Here is a 13,193-nt window from a genome sequence, read left to right as displayed (position 1 = left end):
GTCCAGAAAGGTATCAGTCATGAGTAGAATTTCAAAACCGCTTTCCTTCTGGGTTTTCCACACCGTAAGGCAGACGGCCAGGCCTCTCCCCTGGGGCCAAAGGAGAGCGGTCAGGGACAGCGGGCTGGCAGGGAGACCTCGTGCCTACTGTGTGTGGTTCTTTAACTCTTGCTCACTCTCTCATTCCATCTCTGTTTATGGGAATAGTAATTATTGGATTTCGATTTTTTTTTAAGTAAGAGTTCCTATCTATCGGAAAATATATATATATATCAGCTGGAATCAAATACAAAACCAGCACTCTGGGACTTCCCTGGTGATCCACTGGTTAATAATCCACCTTGCAATGCAGGGGACGTGGGTTTGATCCCTAGTCAGGGAATTAAGATCCCACATGCCTCGGGGCAACTAGGCCCACATGCCCCAACTAAAGAATCCATGCCCCAAAACAAAAGGTTCCACACGATGCAACGAACATCTCAGGTGCTGCAACTAAGACCCAACACAGCCAAATAAATATATATTTTTAAAAACTTAAAAAATCACACTCTAGGTGCCATGTTCTGCAGGAAATGTGGGCATGGATCCTGCAGCCAGAGCTCCCACTGGAAGCCTTTTGGATTACAGGGTGACACCACCCCTGTGCCTGTCACTGCAAACCCCAGAGGAAGACCCAGCAAATTCCTTCCTCCAGGGATTCTAGTTGAGAAACTCAGCCTCTTCCTCCAAATGGGTATCCTGCAAGGCCCCCCTGTGCCTCAAACCCACAGTCTTAACCAGCCACGGCCTCAGGCCCAGGCTCAGCCTGGTCTCTCTCCTGGGCTTCTGCTGACCTCAGCCACATCCTTCCCCTTTCTCCCCCATGCCAGCACCCACCCCCCGACACGTGGTCTTTTCCTTCTGACTGGAAGTGTCAGAGGTTTTCCCTTCTGGCTGGTCTATCATCAGGCTACCTCCTCCAGAAAACCCCAGGGGTTAAGTCTGACACCACCAACATCCATCTAGATGTAGGCCCCAGCTCCCATGAAACTGGCATTCCGGGTGGGGAGTCAGATTATAAAAAAGGAGGTGGATGGGGGAGTGGAGAGAAGGGAAGAGTAGAGACGGATTGAGTCAAGATCTCTCTAACAGGGATGCAGGCTGTTCACTCACTCGACATACTGAATACCTGTGATGTGTTGGGTGCTGTTCCAGCAGCAATCAGACAAAGAGAGGGACCTCACTGGTGGTCCAGTGGTTGAGATTCATTTCTTTCATTGCAGGGGCAGGCATTCAACCCCTGGTTGTAAATCCTGCATATTGTGTGGTATAGCCACAAAACAAAGATAGAACTCCTTGACAGCCCAGTGGTTAGGATTCCATACCCTAACTGCCGAGGGCCCAGGTTCGATCCCTGGTCAGAGAACTAAAATCCCACAGGCCACGGCACAGCCAAACAAAACAAAGATACCTGTCCTTATGGAACTTAAGTCCTAGTTGGGGAGAGAGACAGTATACAACACACATAACAAATAACTGCATTTTATAATACAAGACTGTTAGTGGTCAGTGCTTAGAAAAAACAGTAGGGTAAGAGAGACAGGGTGTGGGAAGCATGATGCCATTTTAAACAGGACACTCGGGGGAAGCTTTCTTGAGAAGGTGATTTTTGAACAAAAACTTGAAGAAGGTGACGTAGGGAGTCCTGCAGATATCTAGAGAAAGAATAGTCCAGGCAGAGGAGACAGGCTGTGCAAAGGCCCTGGGGCAGGGGCAGGCCTGATATGTTTGAAGAACAGCGAAGAGGCTGGTGGGGTTAACAGTTAGGAGGAAAGGAGCTGAAGGTGGATTGAGGGAGGCAACCGAATTTGAAAGGGATCGTGTGGGACCTTGAAGGCCATTGTGAGGACCTTGGTTTTTACTCTGAGGAAAATGGGGAGCCATTCTAGATGTACCACAGTTTATTCATTTATTCGCCTACTGAAGGACATCCTAGTTGTTTCCAGGTTTTGGCAGTTGTGAATAAAGCTGGTATCTCTGTGCAGGTTTTTGCTTGGGAATCATAGAGGTTTTTTTTTTTAAAAAAAAAAAAAGAAAGAAAGAAAATGGGGAACCATTGCAGAAATTTGACCTTCCCTTTCCACATTTCCACCTGGGGTTTACCAGGTGGTTCAAGTGGTAAAGAATCTGCCTGCAGTGCAGGAGATGCAGATTCAGTCTCTGGGTGGGGAAGATTCTCTGAAGAAGGAAATGGCAACCCACTCCAGTATTCTTGCCTGGAGAAGTCCATGGACAGAGAAGCCTAGTGGGCTACAGTCCATGGGGTCGCAAAGAGTCGGACATGATTGAGCACACACACATTCCACAGGAAACGGTGTGATTGATGGAAAGCGGTGGGGAGGGGTGCTTTATTTATTGGCTGATGAAGTCAGGAAGGTTTCTCTGAGGAGGCACGGCTTAGCTAGGGACCGAGGGGTAGAGTATGGACACGCCTACCCTTGCATCCCTCCTCTTTCTCAGTCTGTCAACCCGGAAAAGCCTTCTGCTGTCCAGCTACCCCTCTGTCTCCTTCCCGCCCGCTCATATCCTCTCTCCCTCCCTCCTTCTCCTCTCCCACCCCTTTGCTGACCCTCCCTCTCCCCATCTCCCTCCTTCCCCTCACCTATTTTTGTTTGTAGCTTCACCCCATGGAGATAAGGGCCTCTCCCTTCCCAGGATTCTTTGAAAACGGTTGTAAAAAGCGGAAAGAAACCCCGCAGCAGGCCCTTGGCAGGAGGGAGGGCAGCAGATTACAGTGTCTGGTGCTGGTCGCTCACCCTGTAATCATCAGTGTGTCTCGGGTGGACAGAGACCCTGGGGCATGGGCCTGCTGGGCCAGGACTCCCCTGCCGCAGCCAGCCCCTCCCCAAGCCCCCACCTCAAGCACAGGGGAGGTAGGAGGGGGCATCTTTTGGGTCCTGGCCTCAGCCCAGCCTTCAAGCCCTGACAAGGGATAAGCTAAGAGGAACCACCAAGCTTTCAAACACAACCCCTCATAGTACAGAGGGTGGGGTGGAAGCTTCAAGAAAAAAATTGTGCAGCTCCGGGTCACATGATCAGAGTCGACCCCGGTATGCTGTCCGCAGCCCAGACTGTCTCATCCTGTGGCCCAGGCCTTGGTCTCAAGGAGCCAGTCAAGGCTTTGGCGTTCCTAGTCTCGGACAAAGAAGGCAGGGCTATTGTGGGCAGACATTGGGCTCTAAGGGCCGGGAAGGAGCGCACTGCAGGACACCAGTCCCACACGGCCAGGAAAACTCTCTCTCTCTTGGAGACTGGCCCTAACCCCACAGCTCTGGGAGGTCAGCAAAGGCTCGTCCCAGCCTGCTCCCACCCCACTCAGCCAGCCAGTGGGTTCAAGGCTGGGGAGGACAGGGAAACCAACGGCCCTCTTGTCAGCCCCACCCCAGGGGCCCAGGCTCGAGGCCCAAATGAGAGGCCCTTGTTCTCCCGGGAAGGAGACTCCCAAGGTCAGCCTCCTGGGTCATCAGTCTGTCCGAGAACAGGTCCGGCTCTTCTTGGTTGTCACGTGCCACGCGTGGCCGCAGCCTCCAGCACCTGAGTCATCTGTGACTCATTGCCCTGTGCCCTTGGTCTCGAGAGGGCTGGGCCAGGTGGACTTGGCATAGGGATGGTGAGACCTGTCTGGTATCCCTGGTCCAGCCTGTCCCTCCCCTTGCCTCCACCCTGTACAGACACAGGAAGAACCAGACCACGTGCAGAGGATATTGTGTGAACACACAGCTCACAGAGGAACCGGAGCGGCTCATCTGTCTCTTTCATACACACACACGCACGCACATACGCACATGGGTTGGCCCCACATCCTCCAGAGTCTCCCTCAGATTCAGAGCCGGGGTATGGGGGTTGGGCTCTGCTGTTACTCCCTGTGTGACCACAGGGAGGATTCCTCCCCTTGTTGGGCCTCAGTTGCCTCCTCTGATTCTGGGGCTCTCCGATCTCCAAGATCCCTTCTAGTCCATAATCTAAGAGGTGAATTTCATGAAGTGATTTCAGACCTGTGGTCAGTCAGCAAAGCGGGAGCCGGGAGGGTGATGGGGGCCGCGGCAAAGGTGGGGACTGTTTCCTGGTACCTTCCTGATCCCACCTAAGGCTACAGGCTAGCAGCGGAAGAGATGATAATGCCCTGGAGGACTCTTCCCAAACCAGCTGACTGAGAACCTCCAGGGCCCCTCTGCAGCCACCCTCCCTAGGGGAAAGGCCCAGGAGGTAGACTTCCACAGGGCTCCCCTCAGACCAGGGCTCCCTGAGGCAGGGCTGTGTCTCCCCTCAGACCGGGGCTCCCTGAGGCAGGGCTGTGTCTCCCCTCAGACCGGGGCTCCCTGAGGCGGGGCTGTGTCTCCCCTCAGACTGGGGCTCTCTGAAGCAAGCAAAACTGTGTAACCTTCAGTTTGAAAGCCCCACAGGTCAAGAGTTTTCAGTTCCTCCTTTTTATTTCAAATCAAGTCTCCTCCCTTCTTGCATGCGTCTGACCCCTCTCCCCTTTCTGCCTGTTTCATGAGAAGTGACTTGGATGCCAGGGTGCTGACACCCACAGGGACAGAGATGAACAGACCTGAGATGCTATTTGCATCTTCCACCTGTTTTACCTCAAATCATCCCAGGAATGTGGGTCACACCTAGATCACATTCCCTAGAGGAGAGACAGGGCAGGGTTTCAGAAAGCCAGGTATTTGCCAGGTCGCACAGCAGGGGTCCCTAGCTCCTCACCCTCTATCTATTGTGTTGTCCCCCGCAAGACCCCACCGCTCCTGTTGAGGGCCACCTCTGCCACCCCCAGGAAGGGTTAATGAGCACAAGGCCTCCTCACAGGGTGGAAGGTGGTTGGGAAAGCTAGGGAGGGTCAGCGTTTCTCCACTTGGCGGGCACGTCGGTTTCCCAATCCAGTGTTACTGGGGGGCCGAGACAGGAGCCGGGCAGGCTGGGCACTACCAGTGACAGATCCCGGCACTTTCTCCTGTTTGAGTGGCCATGGAACATGACTAGCCCCTGAAGGCACTTGGCCTGGAGGGGCCTGGCCTCTGGGGATGTGGGCCCAGGCCCAGGTGAGGCTAGTACTTAGAAGAACCGATTCATGTTGATGTAAGGCAGAAACCAACCCAATAATGTCAAGGAATTATCCTCCAATTAAAAATAAATAAATAAATATAATTAAAAAAAAAAAAAAAAGAGCCCTAGAGAGGAGTTTGCCAGCATGGGGGCCTGGCACCCACGAGGTGGAGAAGGAGCAGACACCCTCTTCTGGGTCTCCGACTGCCCCTACCACCCTTCTGTCTCAGCTTCTAAGATATCACCTTCCTGACATTTTTAATTTTTTAAGACTTCTTGATTTATTTTTGGCTGTGCTGGGTCATCCTGCTGTGCACAGGGGCCACTCTCTAGTTGCGGGGGGCAGGCTTCTCACGGCAGTGGTTCCTCTTGTGGCAGAGCTTGGTTCTCGAGCGCTCAGCCCTTAATAGGTGCAGTGCATGGGCTCAGTAGTTGCTCCCCACTGGCTTAGTTGTCCTGAAGCATATGTGGGATTTTCCCCCACCAGGGATCATACCGGTGTCCCCCTACATTGGCAAGGGGATTCTTTACCACTGAGCCACCATGGTAAGCCCTTCCTGACATTTACGCTTTACCATAACCCATGTGAAAAAACACACACCCTTCACAGGACTCCCTGAACATCCATGCACACACACATACCCCAAGAGTTTCAAGAAACGATACTTAGCCTTACTATGTTCAAGCGTCTCTGAATATTTTCGACTCTGTTCTCCTTCATATTTTAGAAAAAGCATCTGGTTGGTGGCAAACCACTCATCTGACCTCATGACCCATTGATAAATGACAATTTTCAGTTTGGAAAACACTTCTGCAAGCTCACCAAGCTAGGTCCATCACCATTGCACGGATGAGGACACTGAGTCCCAGGTGGGCACCAAAGCCTTCCCAAGGTCACTGGGCGGATCAGTGACAGAGTTCCAGCCAGAGCTCAGGTGACTCCCAGGGAAAATTTTCCACTGTAAGTTTCCAGAGCCTGGGGGACTTCTTGAGATAGCTGCCTGCAAAAACAAGGCTGGGGATGAGGATTCCCACTGGCAGATGGTCAGAAGAGATGAGATGGAGGTTGTTAACAAGCAGGCTCTCCTAGGCCTCCCCCAGGTCACAGTGCTCAAAGCCATATTGAACCTGTGGTGAGGTCATCCATATTGAACCTGATGACTGGGCGGGGGGCGGGGGAAGCGGCGGGGCTCAGCCTCCAGAAAGCACCCAGTGATGAGAGAGGTGAAAGGCAGGCTCCCAGTCTGAGGGGGAGACACGAAGCCCCTCCCTCAGGGAACCCCCGTCTGAGGAGGGAGACCCTATCTCCGCTGTGGGCAGAAATGGAAAACACATCCAGAATGTGGGCCCAAATTCCACATCTGCATTGGGAACCTCACTGGCGGAGTAATGAGAAGGGCAGAGAGGAGAGACGCACTAAAGCACCTGAAGGAGTCACCTTCCACCTGAGTGGAAGGACCAGCCATTCCCTTCAGGCAGGACTGACTAACTATAGGATCCTCAGTTACTGTGAATTTCAGATCCACTATGAAAATGGAATTTTAACTGGGCATCCTGTATTTTCATCTACCATATCTGGCAAAATGCCTCCAGTACAGGCCCTTCTCAGACCCAGTAAGTCAGGCCGACAGGGCCCACGGGGCCCACCTGAGACTGACAGCAGGAGAAACACAGGGATCCAGGTGCCCAATCCTGAGTAGGGGGGCCCTGTCCGCCCTCAGGAGGCAGTCCTCAGACCCACAGCCACTCCCAAGCGGCTGCCTCCACCCCACACAACCCCACAAATGTAGCTGGGATGGGGAAGGCCAGGGACGGCCTCTGGAGTGGGCATGTGGTGGTAGGCAGGGGGGCCAACAGCTTCCTCTGACCCTTCTCTGCAGCCCCACCGGGCCAGTTGAGATAAGATGGTCTTCAGGGAAACTTCCTGTTAGGCAAACGCCAACGGCTGGGCCTGGCACACCACCGGCATCTGGAGGCCGTTTCTCTGAAATCATGGGGCCGGGGGTGGAGGGAGGGTTTTACCAGCACTGAGTCAAGCTTTCCCCCACCCTCACATCTCTTCTACCCTCCTTCCTCCCTGCAGCCCCCAACACACACACCCACAGTTTTGGCTTTTAGTGTGGCTGCTGGAGTCGGGCAGTGCCAAGGGTGTGGCTACAGTGGCCACAGCCAGAAGGAAAGGGGGTGGTCCCACTGGCCTGAGCTTTCTTCGCTTTTGTGCCCAAAGACGTCCCCTTCCCCAGACCCAGGAGGGGAGCTCGGTGCTGGGTCCCAGGCCCTGCCTGCACCTCATGACTCAGAGGAAAAGAAAGTAGTTTCTATTTCCCTGTGGGTTTCTACACTGGCTGTTTCCACATTCCACACCAACCAAGGGAATAAACCACCTAAACTGCTCAGCCTTCTTTGAGTACTATAGACCAGCCTCGAAGAGGAAGCTCAGAGTTTACACCCTCATCCTCAGGGAGTACCCAGGCTGATGAGAGAGAATCCGTATTGGCCCTTGGGGACCCTGGCAAAGTGATGTGACTAATGTCCACCCATTCGTTCATTCGACAAGTATTCTCTTCATTGAGCCCTCTTAAGTGGAAATCACTTTATATTCATTACCTAATTTAATCCACATTAACACCTGGGTGATAGGTGTCCTCAAGCCCATATGAAAGATCATGACGATGAGGCCCAGACAGCTCAAGCAACTTGCCCAGGATCACAAAGCCAGAAAATACTAATGATGTCAGAAGTACAGCCCCTAACTCTGTGTAATTCCAAATCATCTTTTCCAGACTCCCCTAGTGGTCTAGTGGGTGGGACTCTGCCTGTCAGTGAAGGTGACATAAGTTCCATTCCTGGTCTGGGAAGATCCCACATGCCACAGAGCAACTGAACTCATGCCCCACAACTACTGGGCTCATGAGCTGCAACTACTGAGCCCGTGTGCCTAGAGCCTGTGCTCCACAGCAAGAGAAGCCACCTCAATGAGAAGACGGTGCACCGCTACAAACGGTAGCCCCCACTTGCTCCATCTAGAGGAAGCCCGTGCAGCAGTGAAGCCCCAACACAGCCAAAAATAATTTAAAAAAAAAATCCTCTTTTCCTACTACTCCACGCCCAGTCATAACAGCAACAATAGCTGACCCTTTGGGGCACTTACTACATGCCAATCACCACCATCAGTCCATCCAAGTTTCCCCAGGTCTCATGTATCATGGTACCTGTTAAAGAGACAGCTGAGTTTCAAAAAGGTAGTTTTGTCCGAAGACACATTTAGAACCTGTCAGGGTTGGGCCTATGGTTCGGGCTTGGGTTTTGGACATCATGGGCCCAGAATTCGCCATCAGGATTTGAACCCAGGCTATCAGGACAGGCTTGGACCCGGAAGGGACCCAGTGCTAATATTTCTGCAGCTGCCAGATAGCAGGTTATTAATAGCTGCGAGGTGTTTATTACTGCTGAACAGTCAGCAGTTCCCAGAGGGGAGCGCAGGGTCATGGAACTCCAGCCAGGTCAGCCCCCCGCCCCCCAGCCCCATGGGAGATCGTCCTGAGGAGCCAGATCCCTCAGCTGGGCCCCACAGCCCCCGCCCTGGGAACCCTTACCCAACCAGGCCATCGCCCTGTGACTGGGAGTGGTGACCCCTGTCACACTTGTGAGTGTGCGAGCTGTGCGGAAGGAGACCTGTGACCCAGCATCTTACTCCGGGTGAGAGGATGCAGCAACTGCCAGGGGTCATCTGCTCCATGTTTCCCAGCCATGGGGCCCAGCAGGCCCCAAATCCAGGCCCAGCCATCCTGTCTCTTTGTCCAGCCGGAGAGAGAAGAGCAAGGATGGAGCAGCTGGAAGGAAACCTGGGGAATGAAGCGGAGAGACCTGGGGTGGTGTGGGAAGGTGGAGATTCTTCTAGAAGGCAAAAGCAAACAGGTATTACTTCTCTGAATTACTTCCCCAGAATCATCTTCCTGCTGCTGCCCCAGGAGACGCCAGCTCCCACCTTGCCAGCTCCCCAGAAAAGCATACTTCTCCCGGCCATACCGAGCTCCACCCCACCGGTACCACACACCTTTCCCCTCAAAGATCCTGGAGTCCTCCTGGGAGGGCTTCTGAGAGGTACACTCCTGTGGGCCTGGCTTGCCTCACTCCTCAGCAGGGGAGAAGGGATGAATACTTGCAAAAATGGGTATAAAACCCAGCCATGGTATTTTGGTTTAAAAATTAAAAAACAAGGCGGGAAAAAACAACCAAATTATACTAAAGTAGGAGAAGAAAAAGTCATTGACGTGAGGACTAGAAACAACAGCATAATTATAAAGACCATTGTGAGCACACCCTACATACCCGGCACTGTACGGGTATTTTTGCACGTCAATATTACTCCTTCCCCTCAAGTTAAGTGCAGGCATGATTGTTCCCATTTTGGAGATGAGAAAGTTGAGGCCCAGGGAGGCAATTCAGCCAGTGACCAACCCAAGATTTCAATCTAGATCCGTCAGAAGTCCTGGTGGGGCTTCGGGCAGCCTGCATTGGGCTCTGCTGAGGCAGCAGGCAGGGCATGTGAGGAAAAGCTGCTTCGGGCTGGCCTCAAAGGCCATCGCCGCACCTCTGGAGGACTTCCGGCCTCAGGATGACTGCATCAGCTGCAAATGGGGTGGAAAGTGGGGACACGGTCTCCCTGCACGGAGTCCTGCTGCTACTGCTGTTAAGTCACTTCAGTCGTGTCCGACTCTGTGTGACCCCATAGACGGAGGCCCACCAGGCTCCCCCGTCCCTGGGATTCTCCAGGCAAGAACACTGGAGTGGGTTGCCATTTCCTTCTCCAATGTGTGAAAGTGAAAAGTGAAAGTGAAGTCGCTCAGTCATGTCCGACCCTTAGCGACCCCACAGACTGCAGCCTACCAGGCTGCTCCATCCATGGGATTTTCTAGGCAAGAGTACTGCAGTGCCTAGGAGGTAACAAAATGGGGTTTTCAGAGGGGTCAGGCAGGGCCCCAGGAGGGAGGTATATGTTGGCATCTGCCCGACTTGGAGCCAGACCTAGGGAGTATCAGGAGATGTGTGGGGAAACATCAGGGCCCAGCCGTTGTTGGCTCGAAAACGGTACAGAGAGAAGTCCTGTGGGGACTGTACACACGTGCTGGGAGGTGGGGAAGGTTGCAGGCCCTGAAAGGGCTCCTCAGGCACCAGTATCCCATGATTCTGAATATTTATAGCAGCCAAATGAAGGTGGGAGGGGTGCCTTCCTAAGAATGCTTTCCATCTTTATCAATAAGAAATGTCTGGACTTCCCTGGTGGTCCAGCGGTTGAGAATCAGCCTGCCAGTGTGGGGGACACGGATTCAATCCCTAGTCCGGGAAGATTCCACATGCATGGGGCAACAAAGCCCGCGTGCCACAACCGCTTAAGCTTGCTCACTCTAGAGCCTGTGCTCCGCAACAAGAGGAGCCACTGCAGTGAGAAGTCCACACATCGCAACTAGAGAGTAGCCCCAGCTTGCTGCAAGCAGAGAAAACCTGCCCCCATCAACGAAGACCCAGCACAGTCAAAAATGAATAAATAATTTTAAAAAGGAAATAAATAAATGTCTGACGGCAGGGGTTTTGTCTTCTTCCTGAGACTAGAAACTCTAGGAGGGCAGGGAGCAACCTGAAGGCAAGGACCACGTCACCCTCCCCCGCCCCTCCCTGGGAAGTACTTATACTTTCTTTACTAACAGATTGACCACCCAAAGGCAAATGCAACCTTTTAACACCTGTTTCAGATCTCATGATCCTGAATAGACCAGGCAGTATTCCCCCCATAGGCACCTATGCTCAACGGGGCCTTTTTCTTTGACTCCCTGTTCCTGTTGGTTCTAGCTCATCCCCTTTCCAAATGACTGCCTTCTCCTCCTCTGCAGACGCTCAGCGAGGCCCTATCTTTGCCTTGCATTTTCCCTTTCCAGGCAGATTATACATATTTACTGATTCCTTCCTTGCCCTCCCCCTTTTCCCCATGTCCTGATGGATAATGTCCTGTGCATGTAGCTGAATTATCTTCCTCCCAAGAATCCGGCAATGGCCACCACACTCCAATACTCTTGCCTGGAAAATCCCATAGACAGAGGAGCCTGGTAGTCTGCAGTCCATGGGGTCTCGAAGAGTCTGAGCGACTTCACTTTCACTTTTCACTTGCATGCTTTGGAGAAGGAAATGGCAACCCACTCCCATGTTCTTGCCTGGAGAATCCCAGGGACGGGGGAGCCTGGTGGGCTGCCGTCTATGGGAGAGACTCGTACAGAGTCGGACACGACTGAAGCGACTTAGCAGCAGCAGCAGCAAGAACCCTGAGGCCAATGTGGTGGAGGCTCCCAAAGGTCATCTTATCTGGCCCCATCTTTAGGCTGGTACATGCTAAAGCTGGTCCTGGTAAGTGAGAGTCCATTCTGCAACAGGGCATAAAATATATGGTTGCTAGTCCATATAAATAAAAGGAAGGAAAGGAAAGAGAAGACTCCATAGCCTTTTCCCCCAAATCTCTTGCACTTCTCTCTCTGCCAATTCTTCTCAGCCTCTAGCTTCTCTCCCTCATGCTGTAAGTGAGGCCCACTTTCTCTTAGTGAGACTTCAATAAAACTGAATCACTCTCCTCATTCTAGAGATCTGGACAATACTTTGTCCTGCCTGGGTCGGCCCTTGCCCTGAGTCTTCCCACCAGGGCAGACTGCTGCTGGACTCTGATTTCGTTTATAAATATCCTTCCTGGGACTTCCCTGGTGGTCCAGTGGTTAAGACTCTGCCTTGCAATACAGAAGATGTGGATTCGATCCCAGATTGGGGAACTAAGATCCCACATGTTATAGAGCAACTACTGAGCCCGTGTGTTCTGGAGCCCAGGAGCCAAAACTACTAAAGCCGGCACACGACTGGAGAGTTAATGTGAAACTAAAATACCCTGCATGACACAGAAAGACCCAACGCGGCCAAATAAATATTTTAAATAAATATCCTTCCTTCCTTGAACCTCCTTCTATCCCCTGAGACCATCATGCATATACTAAAGCCTTATGGATGGGAAGGGACTAAAGTCCTAGACCCAAAGAAATGACCCTTTAGCTGGTTCATATATGATCGGTGGGTAGCAATTACACCAACACATCACAGTTTGAGACAATAGCTATATATTTACTCACAACTTTGTACATTTGAGAAGAAGATGGCGTCTCTCCTTTATGTGTCATTGCAAAAGTGGCTCACCAGGGGCTAGAGAATCCAAAATGATTTCTCTCACATGTCTGGGGCTTCAGCTTGGGGTGGTTGGAACAGCTGGGGGCTGTCTGAGTCCCTCGCTTTCTCTCTACATGGCCCTCTCTCCAGCAGGGTAGTTGAACTTCCTTACAGCATGGTAGCTGCCTTCTAAGGCAGGGGGAGGGATGGAAGCTGCAATGCCCCTAAGGCTGAGGCCTAAAAGTTCAGAACATCTTATTCTGCCACATCTTCTTAGTCACAGCCAGCCCCAGGTACAACAGAGGAGAAGTAGATGCTGCTTCTTGCAGCATGCAGGTCTAGGAGTGGGAAGAACTGCTGGCAGCCATATATGGATCCAGGCCACCACAGCAGTCCTAATACATGAAACCGATCCAGAATCACCAAGTTCTGTGTGGATCTAGCCAGCTTCCTTGCAGGAGGGAAAGAGTAGGCTGACGGGTTCCTGAGAAAAGCAAGTGTTCCTGAGGCCTTTGGGGCTGTGAGCTGGGTAGGTTGCCCCTTAGGGAAAAAGGGCAAAGGGTTCAGGGTGAGCAGAGCAGAGACGAGAAGGAGCTCTGGATCTCTGGGGAGACAGTACCAGACCAGAGGGGAGAGTGTGAGTCCCACAGTGGGGAAAAAAGCTGGGACAGCTTGGCGTTGGGCCTTGGAAGGCCCTTGGGGAAGGCTGCTGGGGGTGCATGAGCTGGTCTGCTACAATTGGGGGATGCAGTGTGTACATTTTATCCTTCTTTCCTTCCAAGTCTATTTAAAGACTGTTTCTCTTTTCCGAGGCCGCGTGTTGCAATCCCTTTCGTGCTTAGGTTTCGGATCTTCTACTGATGAGCTCCAGCCCCTAGAGAAATCTCTTGCCTTGCCTTACCACACTTGAG

The sequence above is a fragment of the Moschus berezovskii genome, chromosome 23 (assembly GCF_049115385.1).
Source record: "Moschus berezovskii isolate FMDL1 chromosome 23, NW_MosBer_1.0, whole genome shotgun sequence".
Taxonomy (NCBI): domain Eukaryota; kingdom Metazoa; phylum Chordata; class Mammalia; order Artiodactyla; family Moschidae; genus Moschus; species Moschus berezovskii.
The sequence above is the reverse complement of the archived record's forward strand: the minus strand, read 5'-3'. Positions refer to the sequence as shown.